Raw genomic sequence first — 17,829 nt, forward strand, 5'->3', positions numbered from 1 at the left:
GTCGGTTACATGGATACACAGGCAGCATTGTTGTCAGTGGAGGAGTATTTAAAGTAAGGACCGCAGACAGGCTATCAAAGGCCTAAAATAACAAACAATAGGCTCATGGCAGTTTTACATCGGTTACATGGATACACAGGCAGCTTGGTGGTCAGTGGAGGAGTATTTAAAGTAGGGACCGCAGACAGGCTATCAAAGGCCTAAAATAACAAACAATAGGCTCATGGCAGTTTTACATCGGTTACATGGATACACAGGCAGCTTGGTGGTCAGTGGAGGAGTATTTAAAGTAGGGACCGCAGACAGGCTATCAAAGGCCTAAAATAACAAAACATAGGCTCAAGGCAGTTTAAAATCGGTTACATGGATACACAGGCAGCTTGGTGGTCAGCGGAGGAGGAGTATTGCAAGTAGGGACCGCAGACAGGCTATCAAAGGCCCAAAATAACAAAACATAGGCTCAAGGCAGTTTTACATCAGTTACATGGATACACAGGCAGGCAGCATTGTGGTCAGTGGAGGAGTATTGCAAGGAGTGTCTGTCCCAGTACTCCCAAAATATAAATAGATGTTAATGTCTCGCAAAACAACCAAAAAAAAAAAAAAAAAAAGGTGGCATACTTAGGTACAGGGGTGGGCTCATCTGCTGAGTTTCTGACATAGTAATTTGGCAGTAACTATTTAATGGTGCCAATATAGGACACAGACAGACTACTTTAAGTAGCATCATAGATGTCTACAAATTTGTATTGTCAGTGCCAGACATTGAATGATGTCAGCGAATAGACTAAACATTGGTGGAGCTGTGCGACATAATTTTGCACGTGGTAGAGCACAGTTTGAGCTGGGGGAGGGGGGAACTCTCTTGTGGCCGGCGGGACCGCCCCAGGGCCCCTCATGTTACAACGGTGTGTCTGACATTGGGTGCGCACCACCACCGCCAGAGACACTACATTGTACTATGAGGGACCCAGTGGCAGTGCCGTCGACCAAAAGCGGGCACACCTACCTCTTCAGACAAACAGCTCTGTAACGGGTGATTGAGCCAAGTGGCGAGACCACGGCCCCGTGGGGGGAGTTTTCACATTACGGGAGGTGTAAACATGTCGTATGCTGGCCAAACAGCTGCTGCAAATTAACAGATTGGAACACTCAGTAAGACCAGTCCACAAGCAAGCACTTTCTATAGGAAAGCTAGGTGTCAGCCGGGAAAGGTGGGGCAAAATAATTTGAAATCCAGGAGTGGTTTATTTTAATGAAGGTGAGATCATCCATATTTTGGGCAGACAGACGAGTCCTTTTTTCGGTTAATATTGAACCAGCAGCACTGAATACTCTTTCTGATAGCACACTAGCTGCTGGGCAAGCAAGCTCCTGCAACGCATATTCTGCCAATTCAGGCCAGGTGTCTAATTTTGATGCCCAGTAATCAAATGGGAATGACGGTTGAGGGAGAACATCGATAAGGGATGAAAAATAGTTAGTAACCATACTGGACAAATGTTGTCTCCTGTCACTTTGAATAGATGCTGCAGTACCTGTCCTGTCTGCGGTCATTGCAAAATCACTCCACAACCTGGTCAGAAAACCCCTCTGTCCAACGCCACTTCTGATCTGTGCACCTCTAACACCTCTGCCATGTAGCCCCCTGCAGCTTGTGTGAGAACCATCACCGGCGCTGTGTGCTGGGAATGCCTGAATCAAACGGTCTACCAGAGTAGCTTGTTTGGTTGCTAAAATTTGTTCGAGGTTCTCATGTGGCATAATATTTTGCAATTTGCCTTTATAGCGAGGGTCAAGGATGCAGGCCAACCAGTAATCATCATTGCTCATCATTTTAATAATGCGTGTGTCCCTTTTGAGGATACGTAAAGCATAATCCGCCATGTGGGCTGTCACGATTCACACCGTGACTGTCAGGATCCCTTAGCCGCTGCCCACAAGATGTCACGGATTGGGGTGACTTTAGACCAGCAGACGGCTATCACATGTGCAGGGGGCTTATCCTAGTTTTCCTCCACTGCCACAATGTGATGAAAAGAACACACACAATGCTATTGACCTCTTAGTTTACAGCAGGGGCTTATTTTAGGTGTCCCACTGCTCTTCAATATACCATGAACTGCAGGGATTTGTGTATCCCGCTTACAGTTTCACTCAACACTTGCAGCTCTCTAGCGCCCCCCTTACTCTCAGGTCAGATTAGGTACTGCACCTAGGGTAATTTGTCGCCAGAAAGGCTGCCTGCTATGTACTGGCTATTGGGCGCGCTGCAGCGACGCGATAACTACTCCCACTCAAGCAGGAACAATAATTATCAAGCCGCAGTCGCTACAGTGACCCCCCAAAAGCCGGCACACGGTAAGCTGCCACCAGCTCCGATCAAACGGGTCCGGAGCTAACCCCAAAACAGTAGCGTAATTCCCCTTCAAGAGACTTAGGGTACGTTTTTAGAGCAGGGAGAAAGGACTGGCATGAAATAATATACCCCACAGAATGTAGGCAGTGCTTTTTATAAAAATATTTTACAAAGATGTTACAAATGAGACAATTGCAAATATGTACAAGGTAATTATGAAAATAAAAGGATTAAAGGAAGAAAAGATAACTCACATGTTCTTAGTTCATATCAGTTCAGGCAAACACCATGCTAGGGGGAGGGGCTCCCAAAAATCCCAATGCATGAGGTACAGCTCTTCAGGTCAGACCCACATGTTCTTCCAGCAACAGACTGCCTGCTGGAGTCCGGCCAAAACAGTTATAGTTTAGCCTGGTGACATCACCAAAAGGGCTGGCTATCCCAGTCCCTCCTCTCTCTGCATTCTGACTAAGTATAAGCTAAATCTTTCTAAGACTTGTAATTCCGCTGCTGAACATATCATAATCGCACCATACCCCTCATTCATCTCGTATCATCGCCGGCATTCCAGTGAGACCAAACATGTCCCACCTGTCATGCACACTGACAGAGAAATCCCTACCTCTGTACCAGATGGAGCTAGAAACCTGTGTTTCGAGGGATGGGTAGATCCTCCGAGTGTGATTATGACTATATATTTTTGTGTTCGTATTTTAAATCGTTTGCCTAATATCTTTCAAAAACAGAACAAAGGACTTTCATGATTCTAGAATCTTCTCTAACAGTTAAAGCTGAGCACTTTCTACTACAGGAAATGCCGGTCGTAAATGCCTTTCATCAATAAAACTCTCTTCCCCCATGCACAGTGGAAAGGCAGCTCAACTCTGAAGTAAAAGAGAAGGGGGGGTTTCTTAGCCCACATCCTGGGCTGACAAGAGAAACTAAACCTATATGATATTTCATACCATATCGTGACACCTCCCCCTTTTAGCGTGCGCTACGGCAGGAGAACCTCTCGGTATGCCTCCATGCGCACCTCCGTGGGTTCACCCTGGCGGGAGAGTCCATCTGCATTACCATGCTCTTTGCCTGCTTTGTGTTTAATGGTGAAGTCAAATTGCTGAAGGGCAAGGCTCCAGCATAGCAACCTGCCATTGGTTCCACACATGGTGCTTAGCCAGCGCAGAGGGTTGTGGTCGGTCACCACCGTGAAGGTGCGACCGTACAAGTAGGGCTGCAAGCGCTGCAGGGCCCAGACTATGGCCAGGCACTCCTTCTCAATGGTGGAGTAGGCCACTTCCCTCGGCAAAAGTTTCCGGCTCAGGTACAACACGGGGTGCTCTTGGTCCTCCGAGTCAACCTGGCTGAGCACAGCACCAAGGCCAAACTCGCTGGCGTCGGTCTGTACCAAGAACAGTCGACTGCTGTCGACTGCTTTCAACACAGGGGCGTTGCACAGTGCTGTCTTCAACGCCTGGAAGGCCCCCTCACAGCCATCTGTCCAGTTGACGATGTGGGGTAGTTTCTTCCTGGTGAGGTCCGTCAAAGGTTTTGCCAGGCTACTATAGTGCTGCACGAAGTGCCTATAGTACCCTGCAGTGCCCAGGAGGAACATCACCTGTTTCTTGTTCCTGGGAGTGGGCCAGTTCACGATCACGCCCACTTTGTCAGGCTCTGGCTTTAGGGTGTTTCCGCCTACCCGGTGCCCCAGGTAGTGAACCTCCCTCATGCCCATCTGGCACTTTCCCGGCTTGATAGTCAGTCCTGCTCGGTGAATTCGCCCGAGCACCTCCTCGAGATGCTGCAGGTGTTCATCCCAGGAGGGACTGAAGATGGCAATGTCATCTAAGTACGCCACAGCGTACTTCTCCAGTCCCTGAAGCAGGAGATTAACCATCCGCTGGAAAGTGGCAGGGGCATTCTTCATGCTGAAGGGCATGACCGTGGACTCGTACAGTACAAAGGGTGTGATAAAGGCGGACTTCTCCTGCGCCTCGGGGCTCAGGGGAATCTGCCAGTATCCGCGACTCAGATCCATTATTGTCAGGTATTTTGCGCCAGCTAACTTCTCAAGCAGCTCCTCGATGCGCGGCATTGGGTGCGCGTCAGAGGCTGTAATGGCGTTGAGCCCCCTGTAGTCCACGCAGAACCGGGTGGTCCGGTCCTTCTTTGGCACGAGAACTACAGGTGAGGCCCATGCGCTCTTTGACCGACGAATCACCCCCAGCTGTAACATCTCATCGATCTCCTGGCGCATAATCTGCTGCACCTGGTCAGAGATTCGATAGGGTGTTCGCCGTAGTGGGGCGTGATTCCCGGTGTCCACCTCGTGGACCGCTAACTCAGTCCTTCCAGGCCGGTTGGAGAACACGACCCGGAAGGGTTCCAGTGTGGTTTGCAACTGCAACCGCTGTGGTTCATCTAGCGAGGTGCTTACCTCCACATCCTCAATGGACCCACGGGCCTTGGCTTGGGCCAGCATGTCCAGGAGGGCGTCTTCCTCTCCGTCTTCGGGTGCGCTGCAGACCGGTAGGACGAAAGGTTCACGTTCGTGATGAGCATTCATCATGTTGACGTGAAAGGCCTTTCGCCTACCCCGAGTGTGGTCAAGCGTGACCACATAGGTGACCGGGTTGAGCTGTTGGTGGACGACGTATGGGCCCTCCCAGGCTGCCTGAAGCTTATCCGTTGGTACAGGAACCAGCACCCACACCTTTTGACCCACGTGGTAGGTCCGCTCCCGGGCGTTCTGGTCGTACCAGTGCTTCTGATCAGCCTGAGCCTGCGTCATGTTGTCATGCACCAACTGCGTCAAGGTCTGCATCTTGTCACGGAAGCGCATGACATACTCCACTATGGACACTTCAGAAGGGTTCGGCTCCTCTTCCCAGGATTCTCTTACCAACCCAAGGGGTCCCCGGACTCGCCTGCCGTACAGGAGCTTGAAGGGGGAGAACCCCGTCGAGGCCTGCGGAACCTCTCTGTAAGCGAATAGCAGGTGTGGGAGGTACCGCTCCCAGTCGCGCCCTTGAGTCTCAACCAGCATGCCTAGCATCTGTTTGAGGGTACCATTGAAGCGTTCACACAAGCCATTGGTCTGTGGGTGATACGCACTCGATACCAGGTGCTTCACCTGCATTTTCTTACAGAGAGCCTCCATTAGGTGAGACATAAATTGGGTCCCTCGATCAGTAAGCATTTCCCTGGGAAATCCTACCCGTGAAAAGATGACCAACAGGGCATCCGCCACCTTATCTGCCCTAGTTGACGACAGAGCTACTGCCTCTGGGTACCGGGTAGCGTAGTCTACCACAGTAAGAATATATCACTTTCCAGAGCTGCTGGAGACGACCAGCGGGCCCACAATGTCCACCGCAATCCTCTGGAAAGGCTCCTCTATCACTGGCAAAGGGATCAGGGGAGCCTTAAGAGCAGGCCCCGCCTTCCCCACTCTTTGACAGGTGACACAGGAGCGGCAGTAGTTTGACACATCTGTCCCCATCTTAGGCCAATAGAAGTGTTGAGACAGCCGGGCCTTAGTTTTGCTGATCCCCAAGTGTCCAGCTAGCGGGATCTCATGGGCAATCCGCAACAACTCACCCCGGAATTGCTGTGGGACGACCAGCTGTCTTTCCCTCAACCACTCCTTTTGTGATTCTCCGGGTACTGTCTCCCGGTACAACCTTCCTCCTTCCCAGAACACCTTCTCCTTATCAGTCTCAGAGAATGACGTCCCGGCGAGTTGTCTCAAACTCTCTAGGCTCGCATCTGTGTGCAGAGCGGCCTGAAACTCCTGGCTAGGGGAAGCCAAAAGCGATGTCAGGGTCCCTTCCCCACGGGAACCCTCTTGGACCTGCTCTGGGTCCACCTCTGGTTCAGTCACACTGATGACTGAGGAGGGTCCGGAAGGCAGACAGGTATCTGTGTTCCGGGCACTCTGACTGCGGGTGACAGCAGCTACATAGGCTGTCTCCCCGGGGATTTCTACAGACCCATCAGCTGATGCTGCTATGGGCTCTACCTCCCCATCCACCCCCGTTACCTCAGGAGCATTGCTACTTATGGGCCAGTTACCTTCCTCGGTGGCACTGGTCAATTGCATGGCATCACCTTCCTCACGGTTCCCATGTATCTCCCCATTTCCGGTAGCACCGACACTTGCCCCTGCTAGGGGTTCCTCAGCCGTCTCACTCCGCAGAGCGACGTGGCTGAGCACTCCTGTACCTATGGACACATCAACTTTCACAGAAACATCATTATCAGATACAGTTGGCACAGGTACAACATTTTCACCATCAATCCTAGGGAAAAAATGGTTAACAGATGCATCACTACAAGATAAAGCATGGTCAGGTAACACATGCGATTTCCCATCATCATCATCATCACCACCAGGGTTAACTTTACCCTCATTAGTAGATTGGGGAGGGGTGTCAATAACGTAGTATGCAAACAACCTCCCCAAATCAGTCCCCAACAAAACTTCAGTGGGCAAATTATCAGACAGGCCCACTTCCTTCACCCCGCTCCCGGCACCCCAATCAATAAAAACCCGGGCCATCGGTAAGGGACAGCTGATGCCCCCAATCCGAGTGACAGTTAGGGTTTTCCCCGGAATGATTTCTTCAAGGGCTGCCAGTTCGGGTCGGATGAGGGTTAGTTCAGCCCCGGTGTCCTTGAGGCCTGTAGCAACACGACCTCCCACAATGACACGCTGTACGTTATCACACCCCCTCCCAGCCACACCACCCACCAAAAGAACTGCTGCATTAGGCCCTGGGGCCTGGGATGAGGGGTTCTTCTGCTTGGCTGGACATCGGTGACTGAGGTGTCCAGTCTGCCTGCAGTGGTAACACTGGCGAAGTTCGGTGGTTGGTCTGGTGCTGTTGGCCACGGGGACAGGACCTCTGGTGGGTTGGCTGGCAGGGGTACTGGCGTTGGCTGCAGGCTTACCCCCTCTCCAGCTGGTGGTGACTGGCTTCCGCACTTCCGATCTACGGTTGGCCTCATAGGCATCGGCAATCTGCGCTGCTTTCGTCACGTCTTTGGGTTCTCTGTCCATCACGAACTGTCGCACCTCAGTTGGGCAAAGATGGAAGAACTGGTCTTTGATCATCAGGTCTCGCAGCTGTGCAAAGGTGGTCACTGACAGTCCTTGGGTCCACTGGTCAAAGTGGGTCCCCAGTCCATGCACCACATCACTGTAACTGTCGTGTGGGCCACGTTGGAGGGTCCGAAACTTTTTACGGTACACCTCGGGTGTAAGCTGGTACTTAGCTATGAGAGCCTGCTTGATGGCCTCATAGTCACCATCTTGTTCTTGAGGGAGTGCAGCAAACGCCTCCAGAGCTTTTCCTCTCAGCCCTGGTGTCAGGTATCGTGCCCATTCTTGTGAAGGCAGCTGGTACTGTCTGCAGGCTTTCTCAAAGGCCCGCAGAAAAGTGTCCAAGTCCCCATCCTTTTCCATAACAGGAAAGTGGTCGGGCCGGGGCTTTGGTGTCTGAGCGCTGCTGGGCTCACGGCTCTGGGACGACCCCTGCATTTGCAGTTGGGCCATCTGCAGCTACTCCCGCTGCGCTTGGGCCTCTCGCTCGGCTCACTGGGCCTGGGCCTCTCGCTCGTCTCTCTCTCAGCCTCTCGCTGGGCCTCTCGCTCGGCTCGGGCCTCGGCCTCCTGCCGGTATTGCTGAATCAGCTGCCGACGTCCCTCATGGTCATCAGTGGGGAATTCTTTCAAGGCCGCCTGCAGGTGGGGGTCCAATTCGCCCGGATTGCTAACGGGGCGAGCATTCAGTGGTTGGACCTCTGCTGCAGCACCATGTTCACTGGTGCTGGCATCTGCGGCCTCTGGGCTCTGTGAGTGGTCTAGAGCGGCTTCCCATTGCATCAGGACTGCGACCAGTTGGCTTTTGTTTTTGTTTGCATAGTCAATGTGCTGTGACTTGCACAAGGCCACAAGGGTGTCTTTGGTCTGCTGCTCATAAAAGGTTTCTCCCAGCACAACCATGGTTGCCAAATAAAAGATAGGATAGAAAAACGAAGAAAAAGGGAAGGGATAATTACCAGTACACAATTGTCTCACAACTAATAAGCACTGAGTTCGTTCTCCCAAACTTATTTGCGCAGGGTTCTCGCAAGAACTTTCTGCAAGTCTTTAGTGAGAGGAATGATTGCTCAAACCAAATCACTAATGCTCTAACATCCCACCGCCTTGCCACCAATATGTCACGATTCACACCGTGACTGTCAGGATCCCTTAGCCGCTGCCCACAAGATGTCACGGATTGGGGTGACTTTAGACCAGCAGACGGCTATCACATGTGCAGGGGGCTTATCCTAGTTTTCCTCCACTGCCACAATGTGATGAAAAGAACACACACAATGCTATTGACCTCTTAGTTTACAGCAGGGGCTTATTTTAGGTATCCCACTGCTCTTCAATATACCATGAACTGCAGGGATTTGTGTATCCCGCTTACAGTTTCACTCAACACTTGCAGCTCTCTGGCGCCCCCCTTACTCTCAGGTCAGATTAGGTACTGCACCTAGGGTAATTAGTCGCCAGAAAGGCTGCCTGCTATGTACTGGCTATTTGGCGCGCTGCAGCGACGCGATAACTACTCCCACTCAGGCAGGAACAATAATTATCAAGCCGCAGTCGCTACAGTGACCCCCCAAAAGCCGGCACACGGTAAGCTGCCACCAGCTCCGATCAAACGGGTCCGGAGCTAACCCCAAAACAGTAGCGTAATTCCCCTTCAAGAGACTTAGGGTACGTTTTTAGAGCAGGGAGAAAGGACTGGCATGAAATAATATACCCCACAGAATGTAGGCAGTGCTTTTTATAAAAATATTTTACAAAGATGTTACAAATGAGACAATTGCAAATATGTACAAGGTAATTATGAAAATAAAAGGATTAAAGGAAGAAAAGATAACTCACATGTTCTTAGTTCATATCAGTTCAGGCAAACACCATGCTAGGGGGAGGGGCTCCCAAAAATCCCAATGCATGAGGTACAGCTCTTCAGGTCAGACCCACATGTTCTTCCAGCAACAGACTGCCTGCTGGAGTCCGGCCAAAACAGTTATAGTTTAGCCTAGTGACATCACCAAAAGGGCTGGCTATCCCAGTCCCTCCTGTCTCTGCATTCTGACTAAGTATAAGCTAAATCTTTCTAAGACTTGTAATTCCGCTGCTGAACATATCATAATCACACCATACCACTCATTCATCTCGTATCATCGCCGGCATTCCAGTGAGACCAAACATGTCCCACCTGTCACGCACACTGACAGAGAAATCCCTACCTCTGTACCAGATGGAGCTAGAAACCTGTGTTTCGAGGGATGGGTAGATCCTCCGAGTGTGATTATGACGATATATTTTTGTGTTCGTATTTTAAATCGTTTGCCTAATATCTTTCAAAAACAGAACAAAGGACTTTCATGATTCTAGAATCTTCTCTAACAGTTAAAGCTGAGCACTTTCTACTACAGGAAATGCCGGTCGTAAATGCCTTTCGTCAATAAAACTCTCTTCCCCCATGCACAGTGGAAAGGCAGCTCAACTCTGAAGTAAAAGAGAAGGGGGGGTTTCTTAGCCCACATCCTGGGCTGACAAGAGAAACTAAACCTATATGATATTTCATACCATATCGTGACATGGGCCAAAGTTCCAGTTGTCAAATCTGTGGTTGTGCTGCTTGGAGGGGCGGTTACAGGCAAATCTACGTCACTTGTCTCCCTTAAAAAAGAGAACCCGGCCTTGCAACTCCACTAATGTCTGTTGTCCCAGGAGAAGCTTCCTCGTTCAAAAAGTACTCATCCCCATCATCCTCCTCGTCCTCCTCTTCCTCCTCTTCGCCCTCCTCTTCCTCCTCTTCGCCCGCTACTGCGTCCTCAACACGTCCCTGACCAGACAATGGCTGACTGTCATCAAGGCTTTCCTCTTCCTCAGCTGCAGACGCCTGCTCCTTTATGTGCGTCAAACTTTGCATCAGCAGACGCATTAGGGGGATGCTCATGCTTATTATGGCGTTGTCTGCACTAACCAGCCGTGTGCATTCCTCAAAACACTGAAGGAATTGACACAGGTCTTGTAGCTTCAACCACTGCACACCTGACAACTCCATGTCTGCCATCCAACTGCCTGCCCGTGTATGTGTATCCTCCCACAAAAACATAACAGCACGCCTCTGTTCGCACAGTCTCTGAAGCATGTGCAGTGTGGAGTTCCACCTTGTTGCAATGTCGATGATTAGTCGATGCTGGGGAAGGTTCAAAGACCGCTGATAGTTCTGCATACGGCTGGAGTGTACGGGCAAACGGCGGATATGCGAGCAAAGTCTGCGCACTTTGAGGAGCAGGTCGGGTAACCCCGGGTAACTTTTCAGGAAGCACTGCACCACCAGGTTTAAGGTGTGAGCCAGGCAAGGAATGTGTTTCAGTTGGGAAAGGGCTATGGCAGCCATGAAATTCCTTTCGTTATCACTCACAACCTTGCCTGCCTCAAGATGTACAGTGCCCAGCCATGACTGAGTTTCATTCTGCAAGAACTCGGACAGAACTTCCGCGGTGTGTCTGTTGTCGCCCAAACACTTCATTGCCAATACAGCCTGCTGACGCTTGCCACTAGCTGTCCCATAATGGCACACCTGGTGTGCAACAGTGGCAGCTGCGGATGGAGTGGATGTGCGACTGCGGTCTGTGGATGAGCTCTCGCTTCTGCATGAGGAGGAGGAAGAGGAGGAGGGGGGGTGAACGCCTACAGCCAACTCTTTCCTTGACCGTGGGCTAGGCAAAACTGTCCCAATATTGCTGTCCCCTGTGGACCCTGCATCCACAACATTCACCCAGTGTGCCGTGATGGACACGTAATGTCCCTGGCCATGCCTACTGGTCCATGCATCTGTTGTCAGGTGCACCTTTGCAGTCACAGACTGCCTGAGTGCATGGACGATGCGGTCTTTAACATGCTGTTGGAGTGCTGGGATGGCTTTTCTAGAAAAGAAGTGCCGACTGGGTAGCTCGTAGCGTGGTACAGCGTAGTCCATCAGCGCTTTGAAAGCTTCGCTTTCAACTAACCGGTAGGGCATCATCTCTAATGAGATTAGTCTAGCAATGTGTGCGTTCAAACCCTGTGTACGCGGATGCGAGGATGAGTACTTCCTTTTCCTAACAAGAGTCTCATGTAGGGTGAGCTGGACTGGAGAGCTGGAGATTGTGGAACTAGCGGTGGTGCCGGTGGACATGGGTGAGTGAGAGAGGGTTGGAGATGGTATTCTTGCCGGTGCCCTACATGCAGTGTTTCCTACTACTAACCTGGTGATTCCCTGACTGCTTTGGCCTGGCGACGAATGCTGCACAGATACTGCAGGTGGTGTGGTAAATGGTCAGCTTACAGGGAGGGAAGGGATGTAGCGTTGCTGACTAGCTTCATTGGCCGAGGGTGCTGCAACCTTTAGGGACATTTGATAGTTATTCCAGGCTTGCAAATGCATGGTGGATAAATGTCTATGCATGCAACTTGTATTTAGACTTTTAAGATTCTGACCTCTGCTTAAGGTAGTTGAACATTTTTGACAGATGACTTTGCGCTGATCATTTGGATGTTGTTTAAAAAAATGCCAGACTGCACTCTTTCTACTATCGGATACCTTTTCAGGCATTGCAGACTGAGCTTCTTTAACCGGATGGCCACGCTGTCCTCCAACTGGTCTTGGTTTTGCCACGTGTTTTTGGCCAGATACGGGCCCGGTAGATGGAACCTGTTGTGATGTTGATGCCTGCTGCGGCTCCTCCTCCTCCGCTTCAGAACTACTGCCGCCTGCACCCTGTTCCCCCAATGGCTGCCAATCTGGGTCAACAACTGGGTCATCTATGACCTCCTCTTCTATGTCGTGTGCAACTTCGTCTGTGTCACCGTGTAAGCCGGTGGTATAGCGTTCGTGACGGGGCACCATAGTCTCCGCTGGTTTTGATTCTGCCTCAGTACACTGCGAGGGCAATGTTCTGGTCTGAGTCAAAGGAACAGCATAGTAATCTGGCTGTGGCTGTGCATCTGTGCACTCCATGTCCGATTCAACTTCTAATGGGCATGGCCTCTTAACTGTTTCACTGTCTAACCCAGGAACGGTATGTGTAAAGAGCTCCATGGAGTAACCTGTTGTGTCGACTGACGCATCCTTCACTGTTGTTCTGGGTGAAGGACACAAGGAAGCGACTTGTTCCTGACCGGGAGCATTCACTGACGATGCACTACTCTGACATTTGGCACTTTCCGAGGAGGAGGCGAAAGAGCTAGAGGCAGAGTCAGCAATGAAAGCCAATACTTGTTCCTCCTGCTCCGGCTTCAAAAGTGGTTTTCCTACTCCCAGAAAAGAGAGCGTTCGAGGCCTTGTGTAGGCAGACGACGTTTTTGGCTCAACAACTCGAGACTTAGGTGCTGTACTGCTTTTACCACGACCACCTGATGCTCCACCACCACCACTACCATCATTACCAGCTGACAATGACCGCCCACGGCCACGACCTCTTCCACTAGACTTGCTCATTGTTTGCAAAACTTAACCAAAGTAACGCTATTTGTTACTGTAAAACAACTTATAAGTTTAACTCAAACTTCTGTAGGATTTATATATACCTTTATAGGTGCCTGACACTGAAAGGAAAATCAGGCCCAATGTTACACACTAGGTTTTCTGTGCCCCAATAATTGGAGACAGATGGCACACACAGGAGCAGCACTCAAGCAGACTTGCCAATATTTATCTCCCACTAACTATTTTTTTTTAAGGGAGAATTGACCCAAAAAAACAAAAAGGCCCAGTATGACACAGTGCTTTTTGGTGGGACACAATGAGAGACAGATGCCACACACAGGACTGGCACGGAGGCTAACTTGCCAATATTTATCTCCCACTAACTATTTTTTTTTTAAAGGGAGAATTGACCCAAAAAAACAAAAAAGGCCCAGTATGACACAGTGCTTTTTGGTGGGACACAATGAGAGACAGATGCCACACACAGGACTGGCACGGAGGCTAACTTGCCAATATTTATCTCCCACTAACTATTTTTTTTTTAAAAAGGGAGAATTGACCCAAAAAAACAAAAAAGGCCCAGTATGACACAGTGCTTTTTGGTGGGACACAATGAGAGACAGATGCCACACACAGGACTGGCACGGAGGCTAACTTGCCAATATTTATCTCCCACTAACTATTTTTTTTTTAAAAAGGGAGAATTGACCCAAAAAAACAAAAAAGGCCCAGTATGACACAGTGCTTTTTGGTGGGACACAATGAGTGACAGATGCCACACACAGGACTGGCACGGAGGCTAACTTGCCAATATTTATCTCCCACTAATTTTTTTTTTTTTTTTAAAGGGAGAATGTAGCCAAAAAAAAAAAAATAATGGCCAAGTATCACACAGTGGTTTTTTAGGTGCCACACAATGAGAGAGAGATGCCACCCACAGCAATGGCACGGAGTCAGACTTGCCAATATTTATCTCCCACTATTTTTTTTTGTTTTTTAAAAGGGAAAATGTAGCCAAAAAAAAAAAATGGCCAAGTATCACACAGTGGTTTTTTCGGTGCCACACAATGAGAGAGAGATGCCACCCACAGCAATGGCACGGAGGCAGACTTGCCAATATGTATCTCCCTGCAGTTATCTCAGAAAAGTATGGCAGGCAGCTAGAAAAAGGACTGCTGTGGACAAACACACAAGATAGCTGTGCAGAAAGGAAGGAAATACAGGATTTGTGCTTTGAAAAAAGCAGTTGGTTTGCACAGCGTCGTACACACACAGGCACAGCAACGCAGCTATCAGGGTCAGGGAGCCTTCTAAGGCAGCCCAATGAGCGACAGCGCTGAGGAAAAAAAAATGTAGCTTCCACTGTCCCTGCAAACAAAAGGTGGTGTTGGACAGTGGAAATCGCTACAGCACAAGCGGTTTGTAGCTTTATGGACCCTGCCTATCACTATCCCTGCTTCTGAAGAAGCGGCAGCACCTCTCCCTATGCTCAGATCAGCAGCAGTAAGATGGCGGTCGGCGGGAACGCCCCTTTATAGCCCCTGTGACGTGGCAGAAAGCAAGCCAATCACTGCAATGCCCTTCTCTAAGATGGTGGGGACTGCGATCTATGTCATCACGCTGCCCACACTCTGCGTCCACCTTCATTGGCTGAGAAATGGCGCTTTTAGCGTCATTGAAACGCGACTTTGGCGCGAAAGTCGCGTACCGCATGGCCGACCCCGCACAGGGGTCGGATCGGGTTTCATGAGATGCCGACTTAGCCAAAAGTCGGTGACTTATGAAAATGGACGATCCGTTTTGCTCAACCCTAATAACCAGAACTCGTTTTGCACTTGTGCCGCACCAAGGCCTAAAGGCCCCGTCTCACATAGCGAGATCGCTAGCGAGATCGCTGCTGAGTCACAAGTTTTGTGACGCAACAGCGACCTCAGTAGCGATCTCACTATGTGTGACACGTACCAGCGATCAGGCCCCTGCTGCGAGATCGCTGGTCGTGTCAGAATGGCCTGGACCTTTTTTTGGTCGTTGAGGTCCCGCTGACATCGCTGAATCGGTGTGTGTGACACCGATTCAGCGATGTCTTCACTGGTAACCAGGGTAAACATCGGGTTACTAAGCGCAGGGCCGCGCTTAGTAACCCGATGTTTACCCTGGTTACCAGCGTAAATGTAAAAAAAAAAAAACAGTACATACTCACCATCTGATGTCCGTCAGGTCCCTTGGCGTCTGCTTCCTGCTCTGACTGAGCCGCCGTAAAGTGAGAGCACAGCAGTGACGTCACCGCTGCGATCTGCTCTCACTGTACGGCGGCACACAGTCAGAGCGGGAAGCAGACGGCAAGGGACCTGACGGGCAACAGATTGTGAGTATGTACTGTTTGTTTTTTTTGGTAACCAGGGTAAACATCGGGTTACTAAGCGCGGCCCTGCGCTTAGTAACCCGATGTTTACCCTGGTTACCCGGGTGCTGCAGGGGGACTTCGGCATCGCTGAAGACAGTTTCAACGATGCCGAAGTCGTTCCCCTGATCGTTGGTCGCTGGAGAGAGCTGTCTGTGTGACAGCTCCCCAGCGACCACACAGCGACAAAACAGCGACGCTGCAGCGATCAGCATCGTTGTCTGTATCGCTGCAGCGTCGCTGTGTGAGACGGGGCCTTTACACTGATACCCTTTAGAAAGATGGAGCAAAAGATTGCCCTGAGGAGGACATTTTAGCAAACCGGACACCCTCACAATGGCCGTTCTGCTGTTTGTTCAAGCTGTGAGCCCCTTGTTTTTAATCTGCATAACCCCACCTATTGTAACCCTCCTAACCCTCTTTGTTCCTATGTGCCCTCAGGAGGAGGTGTGCGAGAGGGAAATTAAAAAAACAAACAAGCGAGCAGCTGTCTTCCCTTAGCTCTCCAGATGCTGGGTATAGACCCTGCTGCCTATCTACCACCATGCTGCTCGCCGCTGCTCCGGCAGCAGACTGAAGACGACTGCCACCGCACTGCTTTTTATAGGCCAAGGACCCTTTGTGACACGTGAGGGCTCCAGCCCATTGTGACATGTGAGGGTTCCAGACCATGGCCAAGGGCCAATTGTGACACGTGAGGGTTCCGTGAACAGATTCTATCTAATGCAGGCAGCGCACCTGGTTGCTAGAAAGCATTAAAATACTCACACAGGTGGAGATAGGCAGCGTATTCGAGATCAGCACAGAGACGATTTTTCCTTTTTTTTAATACATATACACCAAATTTAAAAGTCAGTGGTCCACAAGAGGGAAACAAGGTTTTACAAAAGAATTCATGCGGTCACAAATGTGGTATGTATGGCAGAACTACTCATTGGATACTTCAATTTAAACGCCAAGTACTGACAGCAGGGGGGCCTAACTTTGTAGATGGATGGTACAGTATATATGCAACACCGTAACAAAGGCCTAATACAGGCCTACATCTTAACACACCTGATGCAACCAGTAAATACAAATTGATTGATTGATTGCATTTTGAATGCAATATAATGCTTGACATACATAGGTGAAAGCAAGGCAAGGCACACACACAAAATGTTGCAAATGGTCAAGCGAAAGCGAGCAAAATGCTACACTTGGCATCTGAAATGTGCTTCTTTGACCCTGAAAAGAATTCACATCGTGGGTTAAAACACAACTTGCGCTGATTTCAATACAATCTGTTTTTGGAAACCGGATCAGAGAAGGAGTGCACTGTTCCCGGAGATACTGCAATAACGGGTCAATGCGTGAGTGGACAGAGCAAGCTCTTTTCCCATCTCCCTGTTCTAAAAATCCATTTAATACATGGTCCCCAATTAGGAGACGTATCAGATATTAAACTGATAAGAACAGATACTACAATTGATCTTGGGCGGCGGCGACGACGACGATCATACCCAAAAGGCCCGAGAAGCGATAACCAAAAATGGTTTTGTACTTGTGCCGCCTTGAGGCCTGACACTGATCCTTCATCCTAGCCAGAAGGCCAAGAAGCAATAACCAGAACTCGTTTTGCACTTGTGCCGCACCAAGGCCTAACACTGATACCCTTTAGGGAGATGGAGCAAAAGATTGCCCTGAGGAGGACATTTTAGCAAACCGGACACCTTCACAATGGCCGTTCTGCTGTTTGTTCAAGCTGTGAGCCCCTCGTTTTTAATCTGCATAACCCCACCTATTGTAACCCTCCTACCCCTCTTTCTTCCTATGTGCCCTCAGGAGGAGGTGTGCGAGAGGAAAATTAAAAAAAAAAAAACAAGCGAGCAGCTGTCTTCCTTAGCTCTCCAGATGCCAGGTATAGACCCTGCTGCCTATCTACCACAATGCTGCTCGCCGCTGCTCCGGCAGCAGACTGAAGACGACTGCCACCGCGCTGCTTTTTATAGGCCAAGGACCCTTTGTGACACGTGAGGGCTCCAGCCCATTGTGACATGTGAGGGTTCTAGACCATGACCAAGGGCCAATTGGGACAAGTGAGGGTTCCGTGAACAGATTCTATCTAATGTAGGCAGCGCACCTGGTTGCTAGAAAGCATTAGAATACTCATACAGGTGGAGGTAGGCAGCGTATTCGAGATCAGCACAGACACGATTTTTCCTTTTTTTTAATACATATACACCAAATTTAAAAGTCAGTGGTCCACAAGAGGGAAACAAGGTTTTACAAAAGAATTCATGCGGTCACAAATGTGGTATGTATGGCAGAACTACTCATTGGATACTTCAATTTAAATGCCAAGTACTGACAGCAGGGGGGCCTAACTTTGTAGATGGATGGTACAGTATATATGCAACACCGTAACAAAGGCCTAATGCAGGCCTACATCTTAACACATCTGATGCAACCAGTAAAGACAAATTGATTGATTGATTGATTGATTGATTGATTGACTGCATTTTGAATGCAATATAATGCTTGACA

The 17,829-nt window shown here is 49.8% G+C and overlaps 1 pseudogene; it reads right to left on the reverse strand.

Annotated features, from left to right (window-relative positions):
* Positions 1 to 16,610: 16,610 nt before the first annotated feature.
* Positions 16,611 to 16,826, reverse strand: LOC143771145 (U2 spliceosomal RNA; annotated as a pseudogene).
* Between the last annotated feature and the right edge of the window lie 1,003 nt (positions 16,827 to 17,829).

This window comes from Ranitomeya variabilis, chromosome 4 (genome assembly GCF_051348905.1).
Source record: "Ranitomeya variabilis isolate aRanVar5 chromosome 4, aRanVar5.hap1, whole genome shotgun sequence".
In the NCBI taxonomy this organism is placed as follows: domain Eukaryota; kingdom Metazoa; phylum Chordata; class Amphibia; order Anura; family Dendrobatidae; genus Ranitomeya; species Ranitomeya variabilis.